The sequence below is a fragment of the Chelonia mydas genome, chromosome 5, assembly GCF_015237465.2.
Source record: "Chelonia mydas isolate rCheMyd1 chromosome 5, rCheMyd1.pri.v2, whole genome shotgun sequence".
In the NCBI taxonomy this organism is placed as follows: Eukaryota; Metazoa; Chordata; order Testudines; family Cheloniidae; genus Chelonia; species Chelonia mydas.
Genome location: NC_051245.2, coordinates 36,431,062 through 36,453,801, shown reverse-complemented (window position 1 = coordinate 36,453,801; position 22,740 = coordinate 36,431,062). Strand labels below are relative to the sequence as shown.

Below are 22,740 nucleotides of genomic sequence, written 5' to 3'. Positions count from 1 at the left end.
AGGAAGCTCCATGCTGTTTTCCCACCTCCCCACTAGTCTTTGCTAAAATGAAAATTGTTCTTTTTCCTGAAGTGCCCTCCCCTTGCTGTCTTAATGGTCCTATTTACTGCTTATATGTAAATTGTGGGAAACTCACATTCCTTTGTTTAGGAGAGATCTGTTTTGCCTAGGCAAGGCTGTCTCATCTTGAACATGTGCTCATAACAGCCTATAAGGGGAATCCATAACTTCCATAACTTTATCTATAATGTTTTTATGTGCATTTCACCATGTTGCTGTTGATCAGCAAGTTACTAGTTTTCAAATGATACCTTACAAGGCATATTTGGTACAAAGATTTTACAATAGCATGTAGGGCATGAATACAGGGTACTTAGGGTCATAGAGATACACTGAATACATTACTTACTCTTCACCAGTTAGACAAAGCTCATCCTGAGCATCTGAATTGATAGGCATGGCAATCTAACAGTCACAAACCAATCTGTAAAGAATCCATGTGCAGCAGACAGAATTATTAGACTAATGACTCACTCATGAATAGTTGGACTTGGAACCTCTGGTTTTTCTCTCTCAAGTAACAAACCTGTCACCTGAACTAGCGGATTATAAGGGTGGATTCCTCATCTTTTCTGTGGTTTATTCATTAGAGGGTGCCATTGCTCACAACACTGCAGTATGGAATGATGTAAATATTTTATTTTTACCTTTTAATGTATCCCAATGCGTATTCACAATGCTCTCGTTCACCGACTAGTTTCTTTTGATCAGGGTCTCTAGAATGAAGTCTGGCTAGCAGGAAGGGGACAAAAAAGGGTTTATAGCAAGCAGGTTGCAAAGTAAGCGATGAAGTCAAAGAGTTGCTTGGGTAGAAGTTCTTGAACACTAGGAGGGAGATGTTGTACAGTATGTGTGTGAGCAGGTAACATACATGCAGGTGAATTTGTGTCCCTGTGTCATAACTGTTCAGTGTGTGTATGTATGTGCTTTTGTGCTCTACCAATACCCATCCTCTATGATTTCAATATGAAATTGCAGCTGTAAACGTATTTAATGCCAGTCTTTCATAACTCAATCTCAAAGTGCTGCCTACTTATTTGACTGATACAGTAACAATATCCTTATGGTTATTTCACTCTTTCAATTTATTTAACCATGGAAAATTAAATTAAGCTAGGATCATCATTTGTGTGAATTATTCTGGAATCTTATCAGAATATCAGATGTGTTATTCTGGGAATTTCTAATCCTCTTGCATTGCTCGTTCTGGAAGAATGTGGTTAACAACTATAGTATATTGTCTTAATGCTAATACTTTTCTTTTTCTTGTTGTTGTATTCTGTTAGAAGAATCATTCCTCTCCTTGTGGTGAATGGCTACCTCCCCATTTAGGCACATATCGTTAATGGAAAAATGATTCCTACTTGTGCCCACAAGGGCTGGGGGGGAAGATACCAGCGAAAGGAGGACACTCAGGCCTAAGAATAGTAAACTATGCTTTATTGAAGGAAGGAAGAACTTACGCTCCAATCTGCACGGGGAGCCCCTAGGATGCGCGGAGGGGCTGCAGGGGACTCTGGCCATTCGGGACAGCTGACCAGGCAGGACTCCACCGGGGAGGGGAGTCCTCTGCGGCACTATATTCTCCACGCTTATCTCAGGGTTACATGGGGTCAATAGCTGGTTACATTCTTGTACGATTTATGCTTATTACATAAACTAACTTATTTACAGGCAAAAATATGCTGAGCTATGCTACAATATCTTTTGGCAGGATCTGTCAGACAAAGTCAATTGAAACTGCCTGCATCCTCCGCTTACATCCAGTCACATACTCAGTCCACCACTTAGCTCCTCGCCAATCTTCCCGACCTTGTCCCTACACTACTCATGTGTTCCATAATTATTCTCTGCTTTATTTGCCTTTTTCTTATACTGCACTAGAGTTGCAAGCTTTACACAGTGTTTTTTCTGTAGATGGGATTTGAGGTCTAATTGAACAAAGTGGGTGAGATTCTGTGCAGCATCTCTTAGATCCCCAGCACAAAACTTGTAGTTCAGGAGAAAGGGTCGTTACCCCCCAATTCTGGGCTGCGCCATGGGCTGTAGTGTGCCCTAGCCTAATTTACATAGGCGTGGGAGCCTTTGACAGTAGCATTACTCAGAATTTCTGCATGGCAGCCTGCTCTGGGGTGGCCCCACCTCTGACACCAGGGCTTGTGAGCAGCTCTGCAGAAGGCAGCCTGTAGCTGTCTTTGGCAGTTCCTGTGTCAGGGAATTCTCCTCCAGCCAGAACTAGGGTTTTTACAGACCCATTACCCCACTCTGGTCCTTTTACCCAGCTTAAAGGGGCCAGAGTTGGGGATGATGACCTTAGCCATGTGTTTACACAGCTAGAAATTCAGTGGGAAATTTTAGAAAGTGACTGACTTATTTAGCTGAAATCCCATTTTCAAAAAGGAATTTAAGAGCCTCTCTCTCATTGCAAGTCCATGAGACTTCAGAGCTAAGTCACTTTTGAAAATGGGATTTAACTATCTAAGCCACCTAAGCCTTGCAACACTGTGCCTGAGCGCCTGTGGCACTTTTGAAAATACCATCTTCTGCTAGCACTTACCTTGCCCGGGTAATGTGTTAAAGCTACCACCACATCCTTGTATGCACAAGGATTTTAACGCATTTGTTAAGTTGTGTTGACTAGCACATTTTAAAAATACACCATAGAATCATAGAATATCGGGGTTGGAAGAGACCTCAGGAGGTCATCTAGTCCAACCCCCTGCTCAAAGCAGGACCAATCCCCAACTAAATCATCCCAGCCAGGGCTTTGTCAAGCCTGACCTTAAAAACCTCTAAGAATGGAGATTCTACCACCTCCCTAGCTAACGCATTCCAGTGCTTCCCCACCCTTCTAGTGAAATAGTGTTTCCTAATATCCAACCTAGACCTCCCCCACTGCAACTTGAGACCATTACTCCTTGTTCTGTCATCTGCCACCACTGAGAACAGCTGAGCTCCATCCTCTTTGGAACCCCCCTTCAGGTAGTTGAAGGCTGATATCAAATCCCCCCTCACTCTTTTCTGCAGACTAAGTAAGCCCAGTTCTTTCAGCCTCTCCTCATAAATCATGTGCCCCAGCCCCCTATTAATTTTCGTTGCCCTCCGCTGGATTTTCTCCAATTTGTCCACATCCTTTCTGTAGTGGGGGGCCCCCCAAAACTAGACACAATACTCCAGATGTGGCTTCACCAGTGCTGAACAGATGGGAATAATCACTTCCCTCGATCTGCTGGCAATGCTCTTACAAATGCAGCCCAGTATGCCACTAGCCTTCTTGGCAACAAAGGCACACTGCTGACTCATATCCAGCTTCTCATCCACTGTATTCCCCAGGTCCTTTTTGCAGAACTGCTGCTTAGCCAGTCAGTCCCCAGCCTGTAGCAGTGCATAGGATTCTTCCGTCCTAAGTGCAGGACTCTGCACTTGTCCTTGTTGAACCTCATCAGATTTCTTTTGGCCCAATCCTCCAATTTCTCTAGGTCCCTCAGGACCCTATCCCTACCCTCCAGTGTATCTACCTCTCCCCCCAGCTTAGTGTCATCTGTGAACTTGCTGAGTGTGCAATCCATCCCATCATCCAGATCATTAATGAAGATGTTGAACAAAACTGGCCCCAGGACCCCTGGGGCAATCCACTTGATACCGTCTGCCAGCTACACATTGAGCTGTTGATCACTACCCATTGAGCCCAACGATCTAGTCAGCTTTCTATCCACTTTATAGTTCATTCATCCAATCCATTCTTTTTTAACTTGCTGGCAAGAATACCATTCCCCACCCCTTACCCCGCATAGTGGTCTCAGAGAGAAAGTCTTTCCTTGGGTGTGCTGATGACCAAGATAAAGGCAGGGCACATAGCTGGGTGAATGGGGGCATAGACAGGTGTTCCTATGCTTGGGGAGGTTCCTCTGTTGCCATATTGATAGCTGCCACAAATTAGAATAGCCTTTGAGATTTAAACTCAGATCAAAACACATAATTGGAGCTATCTCTAGTAGAACAAGAACTCCCAGATCCTGAGCCAAAAATCACATACATCAGTTGTGGGGGGACAAATGGCAAGAGCTGGCAATACTGAGTCCCCCAAACCTTCATCTTCCTCCGGACATCATCACCTACACCAACAGAAGCCAATGTGATGGGGATTTATTCACAATGTTAGCCCTAGGTAGTTTCTTTCCCCTACTCCAATTCTTTAATCCTCCCCACTAGCACAGTCTTCATAGCTCTTTATCATTGTCTTTGCCATTTAAATTAGAATCGACTATGTCCCCCAGTTGCTCACCACAAATTAAAGCAAGACTTCGGTATCTGGATATCACAGTCTGGCTGGATCAGTGACTCATCAGAGCTGTCTGCTGGTGTGGGCTGGGCTGGACAGCCTAACTTGATCTCCCTCTCAAGGCCTCAGAAGTACAAGATTCCATCATTGGGTGAGATGGACTGGGAAGAGGACTGTTTGGAGGAGGGACCTTACAGGTTTGTTTGCTTTTTGGCCCCATTTAATTCACATGGAACATTCCTCAGAAACCTGCTCTCTGTCCCCCACCAGTTAAGAATTATTGGAAAGTCTACAGGGTTCTTTTTCACTTAAAATTAAAGCATCTCAGGATGACAGCTTTTTCTGCTCTCCTCCACTTGACCCAAATCTTTGTCAATGGTACGCAGAAGCTGCACAGGGGGATGAGCATAAGCTGTTGCTCCCAGCAACTATGGAATATCCAGTGCGGTACAAAAGCAAGTGTTTGACAAAGCATCCTTTAGAAATTAAATTTGCCTTTTTTTCTGAATCATTAGGCAGGATCGGGGATCACATCCTGCCTATTTCTCTTCCGAGAAATACTTCTACATTTTCAGAAATAAAGGTTAAAAGGGGACAAAAATGAGCTGTGTCAACAAGGAAACTATTGTGTAGCTCCGACTGGCTTTTCAGAGTGACGTCTGGTGGTGGTTTCTAGTCAGTGCTGTTTTTTTTAAAAATAATATTTTTTTCCTGCTAAATAATTGACAAGAAAGGCCCTCAGGATGGGCAGATAAGTTGCCAGTGGGGTTTGTTTTTTGTGGGTCATGCTGGGGAGAGCGTGTCATTCATTAGCAGGTTTTTTTTATATTGAAAAAGCAAAATGAATAGCAAGCAAACAAAATGCACTTGGAAGTACAGAATTTGTGAATTCTGCCACAGCTACGCAAGCCGAAAGCATTCTTTTGAGAGTAAAGTCAGGAAGGATTTATCTTGTTCTTCCCATGACCAGTCAGCAAGGTTTCTCTCTGGCTTGCAGTAACAGACATGTGGCATTTTCCTTGTGACGCTGCACTGGGTTATCCATCAAAATGTAACGAGTCTGATGCCTCTGATGAAGGAACTGAATGGCGACAGGTTTACAGGCAGTAAAGTGCTTCATTTATTAAACCTACTTGTAGGCAGGGCAAGGAATTAAAACCAGTATTTTAAATACAGCCATGCGCAGCTGCGGGTGGATGTGGGGAAAGCGCTACCCGCTTTGGGGTCGGCAGATCGAGAAAGCAGCAGGTTTAACAGGCAAGTGCTTAGTGCTGGAACCCTAACTCTGCATTGTGGACTCTAGGAAAATGGGGTGTGTGTGGGTAGGGGGGAGCGAGGAGGAGGAGGACAAAGGGACACAGAAGAGGGGCGAGTTGGGCAGTGAGAGCTCCCACCTCTCTGTGGGGGAACGTGAGCATTTTCTCAAGTGAGGGCCCAGAGTTGGGGAAGGGGAGAAGGAGAGTGAAAGGAAACCCGGCTGCAGCGACAGATCGCAGAACAAAGGAGGGAGGGACAAACTCGCCCCAGCAGCAGAAGCTGAGCTGTAGCTCACGAAAGCTTATGCTCAAATAAATTTGTTAGTCTCTAAGGTGCCACAAGTCCTCCTGTTCTTTTTGCGGATACAGACTAACATGGCTGCTACTCTGAAATCAGTTAGCTCACTGGTTCTCAAACTTCTGTACTGGTGGCCCCTTCACATAACAAGCCTCTCAGTGTGACCCCGCCCCTTATAAATTAAAAACACTTTTAAATATATTTAACACCATTAGAAATGCTGGAGGCAAAGCTGGGTTTGGGGTGGAGCCTGACAGCTCGCGACCCCCCATGTAATCAGCTCACGGCCCCCTGAGGAGTCCTGACCCCCCAGTTTGAGAAGCCCTGATTGCTTTACTGGACTGCGATGCAGGTGCCAGAAATGGGGACAGAGGGAGAGGGAAAACAGAGCGCTCTAAATGTGAAGACTGATTACTGAATAAAATAAGCAGGGAACAAGCAGATGCTGGTGTCTTCCTCAGCTGTGAGAGATTGTTGAAAGGCAGACAGTCAAGAGAGGGTCCTGAGCACAGGCGCTGACTTTTGGTTTTGCCAGTGGTGGCCACGGTCCAGGGTCCACAAAAGATTAAGCTGGTCCTGATGGTGCTGGGCACCCCCTATTTTCTTTCAGTGCGTGCTTGAGCCCCAGAGCACCCACGGAGTCTGCGCCTATAGTCCCAGCCCAGATTCCAAGGCTAAAAAAGATCTCTGAAACTTTGCAACCCACATGAAAGCAGAGATGGAACATATTTCTTTGCAGAAGACAAGAGGGTTTGTGTTAAAGTAGCCACCTTTCCCCAAAAATAACCCATGGTACATTGAAAAAGTGAGGCTAAATACCAGGTGTTCCTGGTATTCCAGAATCCAGGAATTGACTGTCCATCAGAGCCGTTCAGTTGATGGTGGAGGAAGCCAGGAAAGGAAGAATCCTTTTCCACAAAGGATCAGGGCTGGCCTTGGTATGTGATGCCAGGCCTGCAAACCTTTGCAACCAACTGTACCCCCGCTCTCTCCCCGCTCCCTACCTCCACATTAAACTCATTACTGACCTCTCCCCAGCCCACAAAACTGTCTCTCGTCCACCATGATCACATTCCATTTTGTATTAGAGTGGATGAGCTATACAATCGCTTTTATTAAACAGCTAGGGCATCCATGTGTTTCTGAAAACTGGGAGTATCCATGGCAACTCAAATCATGAATCAGGATCCGCAGAATGATGGGATTGGCAGATTGGCTTAAAAAAAAATCACAAGATTTAAAAAATACTGGTTTCTTATCTGCCTTGTGGTGTTGCAGCTTTTAGAGTAAATGTTCTCAAACTTTTCTCCATGACCTATGAGTTCTGGGGTTTTTTTAAATGAAAGCTGAGAATCTGGCACGACAACTTGACTCCAGTAGCTGGGGCTTTAAAGAAAGCACCATATATCACAAGTGTGATTAAAATCATGAGCATTGGCACTAGTTCATATTGGTTTTAGAGAAAATAGTGTCTTTGCCTCAGCACTATCTCACATGCTGTTGAGATCCAAAAAAGCAAAAATAGAAAAAGGTCATTAGTGGAAGAATACACAGCAAGGCTCCCCAAGGCCCAGATAAATCCCTTTACCTCACCAGAGCGCTCAAACACCCAGAGTTTACCCTTTCCCACCATGTCCCAAGAAAGAATACACCCTCTCAGGGCCCCACTACATTACGGAATAGGAGGGAGTTGGTATGTGTGTGGGGTGGAATTCACTAGGCCACAAGAAGAGTCCTGAATGGATGTCCCCCCTCTCTGTGCCTGGACTACTGTCACTCGCTCCAACAGGGAAACACAAGAGAAAAGGAAACAGCTAGTTTAGCTATGAAACCAGGAAATGGGGAACAAACATATACATTAATTGTTTTCATTTATTCAGTAAAGTCAAGCTCTTTACCTCCTTGAGCATCACTACCCAGAGATAATGGTGCTCCCTGGAACAGAGTTGGGTCTCCAGGAGGGAGCTAAAGAGGAGGAAACATCCACAAGAGTCCCCAGGCAGAGTTCCTCCTGAACTAGTTCCATTGAGGGCAGGGGGAAGGTCAAGGTTTGTCCCCTGCTGGTCCAACTCCTAATCCCATGGCTCCTCCAGGTCTGTGTGGCAATGACAAAACAATGTGTGCTTTCCCTGGTCCTAACACTGTTTGCTGACCTTGATCTGACTGCCTGTCTCCTCTTCCTATGCAGATCTCTGCACCCTCCTCAGAGACTCCGAATAGCGGGGAGGGTGTCTGGAGAAGGAGGAAGAGAATGGTGCTGCAGAAGCAGCAGATCCACACCTATTCTTGTAGAAGGAGTGAGGTCCATACATGAAGGGGTACCTCTACAAATGCAGTGCTGTGAGCAGCCAATCCAGCGTGTTTCATTTTTGCAGGCCTCTACATGTCCTGGTTCTTCCCAAGGATGGAAGGGGTGAGCCTGCATCAGGAAAGCTTGCTCTTGGGGTATTCTAGGCCTGACTGGAAGCTTTTGGAAGCTTCCGAAAATCCTGTTCTCGTAAAAGAGATCCAGCAGATTCAATGGTTTTGGGGTAAGAATCTAAATGTGTAGATGCTGCAGTGTTGCCAGCTTATGATATTGGGTGTTTTTCTTAAAGCCTAAAAGTCACATGACTAGGTGGGAATCGCAGCTTTCTCTCACTCTTTTTTAAAGTGAATTGCTATCCCTCATAGTTGCAGGGAAAAGCTGGAAAATGGAACCCTGAATGTTCAGAAACCAGACAGCAAAGAAAAAGAAACCCACATTGGTGGTTTTTGCAAAATCATGTTTTTTTGAGGCAATTCATGATTTTTAAACATTTGGGGTTGGCAATACAGGTGCTTAAACAAAATTAGTAGAACCAACCACAAAGATCTGAAATCGGACTAATTACAGAAATGTAGGGCTGGAAAGGACCATGAGAGGTCAACAAGTCCAGCCTCCTATTCTGCATAAGGATTAAGTAAACGTAGACCACCCCGACAGGTGTTTGTCCAACCTGTTCTTAAAAACCTACAGCGATGGGGATTCCACAACCTCCCTTGGAAGCCTATTCCAAAGCATAACTACTCTTTACAAAGCTTATATATTAGAATGCATTTCCTAATATCTAAACTAATTCTTCTTTGCAGATTAAGCCCATTACTTCTTGTCCTACCTGCAGTGGTAATGGAGAACAATTGATCACAATCCTCTTTATGACAGCCTTAACCTATTTGAAGGCTTATCAGGTGCCTGCCTCCCCCATCTTCTCTTCTCAAGACTAAACATGCCCAGTTATTTTTAACCTTTCCTTATAGCTAGGTCTAATTCTCTATTTTTTTTATAAGACTTTTTTGCTTTCCTCTGGACTGTCCCCTACTTATCCATATCTTTCTTAAAGCATGGCACCCAGAATTGGACACAGTATTCCAGCTGGGGCTGCCTCACCTCTTAAAAGAACAGGAAAATTACACCCTGTGTCTTGCATACAACACTCATGTTAATACACCACACAGTGATATTAGCCTTTTCACAATGGTGCATCACACTGTTGACTCGTATTCAATTTGTGATCCATTGTAACCCTCAGATTGTTTTCAGCAGTACTACCCACCTAACCAATTTTGTAGTTGGACATTTGCGCTCCTAAATGAATTTCACCTTGTTGAACTCAGATCAGTTTTCCAATTTGTCTAGATTCCTCAGTGTGTCTTATGAAGTCACTCTTGATTGACTTTCCTGTTTCTATTCCTCTTCCTCCTGAAATCCTATCACTCCATTTGTTTTGGGATGGATTGGCCATTTCTGTTTGTCCTGTGGTTCCTTCCTCATTGCCCAGTTCTATCAGTAGAAGTCAGGTTCGTTTGCTAACTTTGTACACAAAGGAGTCTGGTTATTTACTGCTAGATGGGAAACTGTTCACCCTTTTTCTTTGAGAATTAATGTCACTGTCTGGGCTGTTTAGCTGAAACAAAGTGAATGTATGCAGTATTTGTTATTCAGTCAAGCATAGAGGGACCCTTCTTTCCGTCAATGCTAGTTGATTTGCATCATTAGCTGCCATTGAAATGGGTTTTAGAAGCAGACATGGGCCCCATCCTGACCCTGCTGTTAGGGAAGGGAAGAAGGAGAGGAACAGAAATCTGTCTCACCATGTGGTTATCATCAGAGGTGAAAAGTGGAAGCTAACATAGCCCATGCTAAAATTCAGTCTGTGAATGCCTTTGGGAAAGGTACAATAGGAGAATATCCTGAGCTAAAGTGAAGGCTGCACTACGAATGGTGTCAGGCCACTTCCTGATATAAAGACGAGGCCATGCTTTCCAGAAATTCATTCTAGAGTCTTCATTTTAAATCAATTATATAAAGGTGTGTTGGGGAAGGTAAGTATAATTATTATGCAGTAGTGCCTATGTTCTAGTCATGGACTAGGACCCCCATTGTCTGTCTCCTCAAGTATACAATGGGAATAATGCTACCTACTGAACTCTGGAAGGCACTGTGCAGACACTGCATGACAGGGTAAGAAAAATGGGCAGTCCTTCCATACCTTGATGAATTTCCCTTTTTCACTGTGACTGTGGGTAGGGATGGTGTCACTAACCTTTATTTGCCAGAAGCTGGGAATGGGCGACAGGGGATGGATCGCTTGATGATCACATGTTCTGTTCATTCGCTCTGGGGCACCTGGCATTGGCCACCGTCAGAAGACGGGATACTGGGCTAGATGGATGTTAGGTCTGACCCAGGATGGCTGTTCTTATGTTTTATGCCAGTGGTCCCCAATCTTTCACAGAAGACTGTGGCGGGTGCCTGTCACCCCACCGCCGAAATGCTGCCTCCGAGAAGCAGCAGCAGGAAGAGGTGTCGCTGCCGAAATGACGCCAAGAAACAGCAACGCTTCTCGGCGGCATTTCGGCAGCAGGGTGTCCTGCAGGCACACAAAAATGCCCTGGCGGGAGCAATGGTGCCCATGGGCACCGCGTTGGGGACCCCTGTTCTATGCTTTCCTTCTGAAGCACAGCTGTAGAAGTCTTATACAATTGCTCCCTCTGGTGTTTATTTCATGTATTTTCTTCAAATATCTGCCAAAAGCATGCTCAAAAAGGGTTGTGCGTTTTTGTCTCCCCCCCTCCATTTTGATATACTGAAAACCTGAATGGGCTCTGTATACCATTCTACAGGAAGAATATTCAAATTGTAGGGCAAATATACATTTATCCAAACACTTGTGGCATAGCGTTAGGATTGCTGCATTCCCTGAGGGGTGGAGGTCGGGTGTGTGTGGGTGTGCAAGAGAAATCCTTATCAACAGAATATGTGCTACTGCAGTTGGCACGGGGACTTTAAAATAAGGCACAGGAGGAGAGCTAAAATGATGCCAAATGGCTGTTGGGTCTGGTCAATAGATTACATGCTGACTGAGTCAACATTTCAGCTCTAGCCCTGGTCAGAATAATGGTTATTAGGATTAAACACTTATAGGCATTATTCTTAAATGAAATGAAAGATGTTGGATGATTTCAGTTTTCAGCAACATTAAAGGACTTAATGCTGCCTAGGGAAAATATAGCCCCTTCTTGGTAGTCTGGCCTGCCACTGAAATATAAAGATTGAAGGTTTGGGGAAAAGGGGATTTTTCACAGCAGTTTGGAGCAGCTTAGTTAGGTCAAGTAGATCTAAGTACAGTACACTGTCAGATCTTGTAGTCATTGTGAATAGTTCTCTGAAAATGTTTGCTCAGTGTGCAGCAGCATCAAAAAAGCTAATAGAATGTTAGGCACTATTAGAAAAGGGACAGATAAGAAGACCGAAAATATCATAATGCCACTATATACACCCATGGAACGCTCATACCTTGAATACAGCGTGCAGTTCTGGTCTCTCCCCCACCTCCCCATCTCAAAGCTATATTTTAGAATTGGAAAAGATACAGAAAAGAGCAACAAAAACAATAAGGGGTATGGAACAGCTTCCCTATGAGGACAGAGAGATTAAAAAGACTGGACTATTCATTTTAGAAAAGAGACTACTAAGCTTGGATGTGATAGAGGTCTATAAAATCATGAATGAGGTGGAGAAAGTGAGTAGGGGAGTGTTATTTACCCCTTCACATAAAACAAGAACCAGGGTCACCCAATGAAATTAATTGGCAGCAGGTTTAAAATGAACAAAAGGAAGTACTTCTTTACACAATGCGCAGTCAACCTGTGGAACTTGTTGCTGGGAGATGTTGTGGAGGCCAAAAGTCTAACTGGGTTCAAAAAAGAATTAGATAAGTTCATGGAGGAAAGGGCCATCAATGGCTATTAGCCAAGATGGTCAGGGATGCAACCCCACACTCTTGATGCCCCTGAACTTCTGACTGCCAGAAGCTTGGACTGGACAACGAGGGATGGATCTCTCAATAATTGCCCTGTTCTGTTCATTCCTTCTGATGCACCTGGCACTGGCCACTCTCAGAAGACCAGATCCTGGGCTAGATGGACCATTGGTCTGATGCAATATGGCTGTTCTTATTCAAAAATTACCTTTAAAACAATACATTTGGGTGGCATTTTTCTTCTTCTTGAATTTACCTTCTGGTGTTTGAGCCTCTACAGGGAAGCTGCCTGCTCCCAAAGTGTGTATGTGTCTCAGGGTCAAAATTCAACCTTAATAGCACATGTAGAAATGTGGGCCTCCTCACTGGCTATGTGGGAGGGATCGCACTCACCCACTTCTTTCCCCTGTGGTGAGGGAGCTACTAGCCTATTCCCCTCAGTCATCACTATTCTGTGCTTCCCCTTCAGTCTCCTCTTGCAAGTCTTCAGTTTCCCTCCTGTTCTTCATATTCCCCATTTTAATGTGGTCTCCACCTATACATTTCCCTGAACACCTTCAGTCTCTCCCCTGTACACCACATTCCCTGACCCTCCTCCCCATTCTTCTGCTTCTCTGTCTCTGCTCTTCATTTCCATGTACCCACTGTCTCCTTCATTCTCCCACCCTGTATCCCATCGCTTTGTACTATCCTTCAGTTATCTTCTGCCTTCCACATTCCCATACATCTTATCATTCTCTCTTCTGTCCCTCAAAGTGCTCTGCCCCCACATTACCCTGGTCTCTCCAGTCTTCTGCTGCAGCCCCCATTCCTACACATCCTCAATCGACTCCTTTCATCCCACACATCCCCGAGGAGCCCCTGTACCTGTTCAGCCTCTATTCTGTTCCTCACAACCCCCTGTCTATGCACAGTGTGCAGTCTAGCTCCCTGACCACAGAATGGCATCCATGCTCGTGAGGGCAGCTTGTCTTACTGAAAACAGGCCAGGCCATTGCTGCCAGGCATCTTTTTGGAGGTAGCCTCATTTCCACATGCAGAGGTGTGCAGGGCAATAGTGGTCCCATGAAAAATAATAGGAGACGGCGGCTATTTTATAAAGAGAAATTTCACAAGATAGAAGGTTTTTACAGGAAGATCATGAGAGAAACAAAACCTAAAATACTGCAAACTGATAACACTGAGAGAGGTGGCACCATTGCTTTGGGCTTTTAAATCCTGAGGACCTGATTCCTAACTCCTAAGCAGAAAAACATGCCCCAAATGCACCCGAAGGGCTCACACCAGAATACAGATAAAATGACCCTGAAATGTATTTTTTAAATCTCATGGTTTTTGAATGGTTGGTCTCAGCAATACTGCTACTTCTTGTCAGCCTTCAATACCAAACTTCACTTCGCATTCAGTACCTGATCCAAAATGTGCAAAGCTGGCAGTGGGAGTTGTGGGTGGGTAAGAGAAGTAGGATCAAATACCAGGGGCTGCATGGCTTCAGCCAAGAGACCAAGAGAGAAGGACACAAGGTATGAATACAAGACAGAGGTATAGGAACTCCTGAGTAGTACCACTGTTTTAGCCACCCAGTCCCTCTGTGGCTTTCTGCAAGTTATTTACCCTCTCTGCCTCCGTTTTCCTTATCTGTGAATAACCAAACGGTGTGAGTTTGTACCTGGCCATCACTAGATCATAAGAAGCTTTAAAAACAAAACAAAACTACCATCAGAAATCTCACTTCAGTGTTGGCAACTTTGACAGTGTCTTTTAAGAATTCTTTAGTGAAGTCCACACCATCGCAGGGTAGTGCTTGTTTCCCTGAAAGCAGGATACACCAGCCCCCAAACACTTTCTCCTTCATTTTCTTCTTGCCTTTGGCCTTTTTCTAACCCAACCGCACACAAACCAGCTACGAGGAAGAGGGAAAGCCCAAATCTAATCCTTAGAGGCAGAGGCTTGTACTGTTGCTAACACTTGCAACTTTATCTCAACTCGCACAGGTTAATATTTTCCCCTAAAGCTCCAGCTAGCACAAGCAAGAGATTGCATGGGTTTATTTTTTAATATAGGTTTTGAGCCTTCAAGCTTGTGGAGAAAAGCTTGAAAACATGAAGCAAGTGCACCCTAAAGATTCAGGAACCAGAAATAAAACCAAAAGAACCCAAACTGTATTATTTAAAAAAATGGTAGGGTTTTTAAAGCCAATCTCATGACTTTTTGGTAGGCTGGACTCATGATTTTTGAGTGCTTGGCAATGCTGGGTTTTATTAGATGGATAATCCAGCACATGAATGAGGAGTTTAATACTCCTAATGCTTTTGGGTCTATATGACCACAACACATGCAAAGAAAAATGTGCCAGAGGCCAAACCTGTGCCTCTTAATACATTAAGTATTCTCCAGCTAGGATGAGGACAACCTGTTAAGATTGGCTTTGTCTACATACTTCTTGTGGTTTCACTATAGCCAAGAAAGTCATTCCAGCGGTAGCGTGACCAGTTAGACCCCAAACTAACAGCAGGTGTTCCAGCAGCAGATCATTTTGATTTTAAGGCAGTTGTTATAATAGCATCGTTTTGGCGGGGTTTTTTTTGTTTTTCAAAAAACAAAAGCCAATCACCAAACGGGTCTTGGATGTCTGAGAGACCCCAGATAACGTTCGCCTCATGCATCATCACAGTTGTCCAGCAAATTGAGTTTCTATGAAGAGAACATTGTCAAACTGATTTTCTGGGTAGCCTACACTTTCGAGGAAGAGTTTCTGGGGAAGCCACAGCGGTTAGATACATTTTCTGGCAAGCCCATGCTTCCCAGATACTGTTGCTGGGGCAAAGTCTCACCGTTGCTTTGCACAATGCATGTCTGAATGCAGATATTGTTGGGATTTTTTTTTTTTGTTTATTATGCACATGGCAAAATAAATCTTTGAGTAAGAGACAAATGTTTCGCAGGGACCTGGGAATAGAAATGCTGAAACCACTGGCTGCAATGTTCCTTTCCTGTACCTTACCTCAGGCTTCTAGGGAAGCAGTGTCTAGCGTGCTGGGTGCTGATCCAGAGCCTGAGGGCAGGTCTACACTTAAAACGCTGCAGCGCTTCAGTGAAGATGTGACCTACACCCTCTATCAACTTAGCACGGTCTACATTAGGAAATTAGGTAGGTTTAACTGCGTTGCTCAGGGCTGTGGATTTTTCACACGCCTGAGCGACATAGTTATACCAACCTCATTGTCTAGTGTAGACCTGGCCTAAGAAATGGGGAAGATGTTACATCTGTTCCAGAGAATGAGACAGAACTCATGTACAAAATGTGCAAAGTGTAAAACCTGTGTATGTTGAGAGCATATCACCTATTTGTTCAAAGCAGTGGGCCATTTGCTACCACTTTGCTTTCTTTGTGCCCTTTATGCTGTTGCTGTTTATCGATTTTCAGTGTCTAAACACGGGCTCAGTTAGATCAGGCGTTCTCAACCTTTTTCTTTCGGAGCCCCCCACCCCCCTCAACATACTGTACAAGCTTCATGGCCCACCCATGCCACAACAATTCTTTCTCAGCATATCCAGTAGATTAAAAGCCAGGGCCTGCGTTAGGGGGGCAGCAAGCAGGGCAATTGCCCAGGGACCCACGCCACAGGGGCCCCGGCAAAGCTAAGTTGCCCAGGCTTTAGCTTCAGCTCCGGGTGGTGGGTCTCGGGGCCTCAGGCTTCTGCCCAACAACCGTTGGGGCTTGAACTTTCCGCCCTGGGCTCCAGCAAGTCTAAAGCTGACACTGCTTGGTGGACCTGCTGAAACCTGCTCATGGCCCACCACGGGGCCCCAGACCCCTGGTTGAGAACTGATGTGTTAGACCACAATACGTGAGTAGCTTTTTAAAAAAAATATTTGATCATGGGGTTGGTTAGACCCAGCACAAGTATTGTGTAATATGCTTCTGAAGCTAGGAAAGTGTTTTTTGTTTTTTTTTTGTTTTAAAAGATTGTTCATAGTTTTATAGTTCACTGGTTACCATAAAGTCAGTTTTAAATGTATCCCGCACAATTTTGATATACCCGGGGCCTCCAAGACCAATACAGAAATAGTTGATTTGGATCTAGCTAATGATCTGTGCAGGGGCTTCTGGGATTTGTGGTCAAAGTGGGCAGCATTACCAGTGGGAAGAAGACTGTCTGGAAAGCAGGAAAGGGGAATCAGACTTGCAAGATCCTGGTTGGTTTAGCTGAGGTGCATGATTTAGAAGCTACCCAAAGAGGCAGCAGGAGTCGTAGGATGGTGTCTTACTGGTTAGTTAGGGAAGGAGGTCTCAAAAGACAGCAACAGTGAGTGGGAATCTAGGGGAGGATGCCAGGAAAGAAGGCAGAAGTCTTTTTCTTACAAGATTTCTTCCAGTTTAATACAAGTGCTAGATGCAAATTGGGATCAGGGTGTCGGTGCAGTTTGGCTAGAAATCCAAACTCAGATTTCTAACTTTGTTGCCATTCAGATCGGTATTTGTCAACTCACTTCTACCAGGTTTCTAGTCAGGTGGGTGTCAAGTAACAAAGAAAGGTGATTGGATACTCTGGTGACCACAGCAATGCTTATAGCAAATACAAAACAATAAATTACTACACTGTGTCCAAAAGGTAGATCTTCTCAGTGTATCATAAAAGTGCAAATGTCTACCCTTCCATCTGCAGTGACAGGAAAATTATTCTTGTCTAGATTCCTGGGCAGTAGTTTCTCTCAGGAAGCCTATATTAAAGGGTCCATTCTCCCTTCAGTATGCATATATACCCCCTGTTACTGGCAGATATAAGGGACATGTCCAGGAGAGTACAGAGCCTTTTGCTATGGGCACAAACTCACTGTAAGTGCTGTTTGTATGCTACTTCAATCTCTCTGGTCACGCGATTACAGACATGAAAGTTGAGATATTACAACAGAAAAACTTCAAAACCAGACTCCAGCGAGAGACTGCTGCATTGGAATTCATTTGCAAATTGGATACAGTTAACTTAGGCTTGAATAGAGACTGGGAGTGGCTAAGTCATTATGCAAGGTGACCTATTTCCCCTTGTTTTTCCTACCCCCCCCCCCCCCTTCCTCAGACGTTCTTATTAAACCCTGGATTTGTGCTGGAAATGGCCCACCTTGATTATCATACACATTGTAAGGAGAGTGATCACTTTAGATAAGCTATTACCAGCAGGAGAGTGGGGTGCGGGGAGAGAAAACCTTTTGTAGTGATAAACACCCATTTTTTCATGGTTTGTGTGTATAAAAACATTTTCTGTATTTTCCACAGTATGCATCCGATGAAGTGAGCTGTAGCTCACGAAAGCTTATGCTCAAATAAATTGGTTAGTCTCTAAGGTGCCACAAGTACTCCTTTTCTTTTCATTTTTAAATAACATGCATTTATAGCACATATACTTTAGGGGGCTATCTAATGCAATTATAAATCACACCGGAGACAAACTTATTTCTTTCCTCTTATGTGGCCTCAGGGGTAGTCAATTATTTTTTGTCAAGGTCGAAATTTCTTGGTCACAGTCCAGACGCTAGAGAAAATAATAAATAAATAATATAAATCTAAAAATTTCAGGGTCCATTCAAAACCATCTGGTGGTCCGGCTTTGGCCCACGGTCTGCCTATTGACTACCCCGCTCTCGAGCAAAGGCACAGGCACAGGAAGTAGGGGTACTGGATTGAAGTAGTAACAGCAACCCAAATACATGGTTTCTGCCTTCAGCACTCCCACTATAAAAATTGTTCTAGCACCACTGAGCAAAGGGAAAAAAATACGAGCAATACAAGTTGGCTCTGAAATGAAAGGAGATTTTCTCATACAGGGTATTCCATTTATAAACGGAACTAGAAAGATTCTCCACATCAAATGAAAAATGTTGGTAGATTAAAAGAAGCAACTGGCACTGTCAGCAAAGTGGCAATTGGGAGAAATTAAAGTAGCCTGGAGACGCAAGATTACACTTCAGCTGCAGCTGTTGACTTTTGCCTAAAGAAAGGGAGAAACAGTGGGGAAATGAGACGCGGATTTTAGTTGACTTGTTTGTGTCTTAGCACAAGCGTAGAGAGCAGGACAGGACAACTTAGAAGGGCTTAATGATGCCTAGAGGTGTGGTATGGTGGTTACTAGACGTGATCAATAGCTATTTCTGCAGCTTTACAGAAAGCAGGGACAGCAGAAGCTTTCTAATGGGGGTGGGGGGCGTGCCCACTGGCACCTGAACAATGGCCCCACCCCCACACTACCCCTTCCCCACAAGCCTGGCCCTCGCACCACCCCTTCCCCAGAGGTCCCGTTCCCACACAGCCTCTTCCCCCCCAATCACTCATCCTTAGCGCCAATAAAAAGTGGAGGGGCATAGCCTTCCCTCTTTTAAAAGTGTGAGGGGGGGGGGAGGGGCACGGCCCCCTGGCCTCCTGTGTTCCAGCACCCCTGACAGGAAGCTTTGATTGAGGGCAAGCAGTCTTGCAGGTGCCACGTGTTCGGGTACCTGAGAGTGTAGCTAGTTGGAGCTCAGGTGCAAGGGGCTGAAGACAGCCCTGTGGAGACTCAGCAGCTGACTGAGTCAGAGCCACGAGGTGTATCTGGGCTGAAGGCTGCTTCCTAATACTTGTACTCTGGATAGGAGTTAGCATTCCTGACTTGCTAGAAATGGAGGAGACAGCTAGAAACCAAGCACAGAGTGTTATTAGCTCCGAGCCTGGAACCGCTACTGGAAAGATAGTCTGGTTGGTTTGCTGAGTAGATTCTGAAGTGGCTGGAGGGGAACTCAGAGGCTGCCATTCTCCTCAGAGAATCTCAGTGACACCTGCCTTTTGAGGCCACGCTATAGAAACCTAAAAGTCATTTCTTTGAGAAGATCAGAGGGGAATGTGTCTGTAGTGCACTAACATATAAAAGTGTATATGCTCTATTGAAACCCTATGCTGAAATATGAAACAGCAACCAAGTAAGGCAGTCTGTATAGAGAATGCCGATATGCTAACTGCCTAATAACTTATTTTTAAAAATAACTTCTTAAAGTATTCCAGATGCTCTTTGCTAATGTTTGTGCATGAAACGTTTGTTCACTAAAATTGTATGACACTTTCTTCTTGAAGCTGACTGGCAGATATTAACATCTAGAAAGGATTTTGCATACCAAAACTCTAAGGTTTAATGATGCATAATTCTTTCCCCACCCTGAAAAGTCAGAATACTGGCCTCTGCTTCAGCAGAGAGGTAAGCTGAGGGGCAGTAAAGGAAGGAGTGAAATAGTTATGCTGAGGTAGCGTTATGTATGTCACTGACTGTTACATGCACAAATGGAAGCTGCCATTTCAGACCCCAGTCTGTCAACTGATAGCATGCAAGCAGGCTGCTGTGGCCACATGCTAACAATTGCAGGATTGTGGCCTTAGTTGTAATTTGCACCTTTAGGCTTAGGATTTGAAACACAGTGATAAAATCCCCCCTGTAGCTAAATAAGCAGAGAATATTTAGACACATCAAAATTTGGCCAGGCCACCCATCTTCTGAAAAATCCCAGGGGACCTTCCGTGACTACAAAATGATCAGGGGCTTTTCATTTACTTCTCATCTATTGTACAGTGCCTTCAAACTACAGTACCCTCTAGGATAGGCAAAAGTATTGGTTTAGAACTGATCTACCAGGATGATTACCACCAAGTAATCAAGAATACATTTTCCATAACTTGGTTTTTCCTGGCCAGTCACCAGGGGTGAAAGCAACTTACGAGACTTATTGGTACGCAGGAGTGGCCGGGGTCCTGAGCAACGTGAGGGGAACGGCTCAACCAGAGGGGTAGGGCTGGGGCCAGACTCCCGCAGCCAGCCAGCCCGCCCTTCAGCGCAGCCTGGCAACAATTTAAAGGGCCCAGGGCTCCCAGCTGCCACCGCCAGCGCTCCCCCAGGGCTTTGGCAGCGATTTAAAGGGCCTAGGGCTCCAGCTGCAGTGGCCGGGAGCCCTGGGCCCTTTAAATCACCTCTGGAGCCCCATGGTAGTGGCAATGGGAGGCTTGGGCCCTTTTAAATTGCCAGGCCCTGGGGAAGCTGCCCCCTGCCAGTACATTCAGCTGTGTACCAGCCCTTACTGGTACGGCTGTACTGTACCGCCTTACTTTCACCTCAGACGCCAGCATCATATCTGCTTAGCTTGTGTGATGTGATGAAATGCTAGCTGAGCTGTATGGCTCCCTATTTTTGATGTGGGATAAGACAGACTGTGATAAGGAAGCCTTGCACAGAGATGGCTGCAGAGAGCTCAGGGGTATGAGCAAAGCGTGAAGACATCACAGCTGGCATTTAAAGGGAGGCTCAATAGTAAACCTAGGACATAATCAGGAAATGGTAGCTGCCCACAAGGCCATAGTTCCTTTCGCTCATACTTGGAAAGATCTTGGCTGTCTGCTCCAAGTACAACTTTGCTTTAGAAATAAGTGGAACATTACACACTGCTGCTTGCTCTTCTTTAAGGAAATGGTTTTCTATTGCAGCAGTACAATGAATCTCTTAGGTAGTGTCCTGTAATACAGGGGATGCAGTCGTACTATATATTTTTTTCTTGCTGAATATCAAAGCAAATAGTACAGGCAAAAATATGCTGCCAACCTGCTTCGGTCTTAGAATGTAGCTTCACAAAAAAGGTAGGGCAAGATTTTAAAAATGAGTGCCTCGCGTTAAGCTCCTTAATGCCTAAGTAAGGATTTTGAATGCTAACTTGAGGCACTCATTTTAAATCTAGGCCCGAAAGCCCATGCTGTACTCCAGAGAATTAAATATTTAATTTAAAAAAAAAAATACTGTTCAGTATACCCAGCATGGGCCATTGAACAGAATTGCTCTAGCCGGACTATGCATCTACACAGGCACGCTCACGCTGCCGAAGATCAAAGCAGCCACAGTAGCGTGACTGTCACCTGTGGTGGATTGTTAGAGCTTGGACCACATCATCCTCGCTTGCTGTGCTGATGGGGCCCCCTCAAAGCTCCTTCTGTGTGTGTGCAAAGGGATGTCCCACCCCGTGCAACCCCTTTTGGGCAGGTTTGCTACTGTAGGTACATCTTGCCTTACTTTGCACCAGTTGGGTGTGAAGAAATGGGCTTGTTTAGATCAGAGAAGCCAAACACACTAACATAAGTCTCCCATTAGTGAAGCCTATGAAAGGAACACTTGGACAACAATATAAAAGCCCTTACCATAGAGACCAGGTTCAGACTACCCAAAAGTTCTTCTAAAACCAAAAAAAATTCTCTAAGTCTCCCTTCAGTGAGCTGGCCAGAGCTTACCATCCCTTGTCAGTTTCTGCTGCAAGCTCAGACCCACTCAGCTTCCTTTTCCTGTTTTAAATAGGGCAGTCCTCAGGTGGAGCAGGGAGCCTCTGTGATTTTAAATGCAGGTGGTTCTGATTGCAGCTCCTGGTTGGCCATTAAAGGGTAGTACTCTCCTCCACAGTGTGGCACTACTCAGCAGGGTTCCTGTAATCAGGGGAGCACAGTTCTGCAGAAGGGCTGGCTCCAGGAAGTCTCCCCCAGACAGGGGAGCTGAGAGCAACTGAACCAAACTGTAAACCCTGTATATGATGGAAACCACTTCAAAGGTGTGCAGCAGCACCGCCATCACTCCTAGTTCCAGCACCTATGCCCCTGGAAGACTACTGCTACTGGGGAGTGGCTAGAGAGCTTCTAACAACCTCCCAACACCCCACTACAGAGATATTCTTTTTCTACCATTGTGCCTTTTCATTGCCCCACAAACGTCCCTCCACTGCTCCCACTGTCCCCCAGTCCATTTCCCTGATGCCTCACTTCTTCAGTGGGTTGGCAAGCAGATTAGGTCCAGTGCCATGGTGGTGCTGGTTCAGCACAGAGCAGTGGGAGCACAGTGAAGTAGAAAGGAGCATGGTGAACCAGTAGAGGGGGGACAGGAGATGGGTAGAGGATCAGTAGAGTAGCAGCTGGAGGGAGGTAGCTGGAGAAGCCAAATTCCAGTAGGAGGCAAAAGAACAGAGTCAGGTCACCAGAGGCAATAAGGAGGAACCATAGAATGCCTCAGTGAGGCACAGAAACAGGGCAGTGAAAATGCCCGAGGAAACCCCTCTCCAAAACCCACCCAAAAGTTTGGGGTCCAGCAATGTGTGCAAATGCTTCGAAAGCTTCTTCCTGCATGATAAATTGAAGCACTACCTGCTGCTGTGCTGAGTACTGGGGAGCTGGGAATTTCTGTGGAGGGTTTATCAGAATACTCTGGAGAGTTGGTGGGTGGGCTAGAGAAATTGGAGGGGTAGACTGGGACTTAGTGTGTGGGTGCTGCAACCAGGGGTGCTGCCACACCCTCTGGCATGAAGTGGTTTCCATCATATACAGGGTTTACAGTTTGGTTCAATGGCTCTCAGGACCCTCACTATACAAATTGTTCCAGCATCTGACTTCATGTGTCCCATTAAGGTAGGAACATGAGAGTAGAAGAGTTGATTAAAACACGCTGGGAGTTGTGTGATTGAAACTGGGAGTATCTTGGGGCATTGGACAGGTAGTAGAATGGGAACTGTTGAGTGGCC

General features: G+C 45.1%; 1 long non-coding RNA gene across 1 annotated transcript in view; it reads right to left on the bottom strand.

The window, feature by feature from the left end:
- LOC122465920 overlaps positions 1 to 21,495 on the bottom strand; it is a 28,572-nt gene extending 7,077 nt beyond the window's left edge. Inside the window, exons 1-2 of the long non-coding RNA XR_006291063.1 lie at positions 21,380 to 21,495; positions 708 to 792 (exon numbers count right to left, since the gene is read on the bottom strand). This is a non-coding gene — a long non-coding RNA (uncharacterized LOC122465920). The remainder of the gene's footprint in view (positions 1 to 707; positions 793 to 21,379) is intronic.
- Positions 21,496 to 22,740: the final 1,245 nt, after the last annotated feature.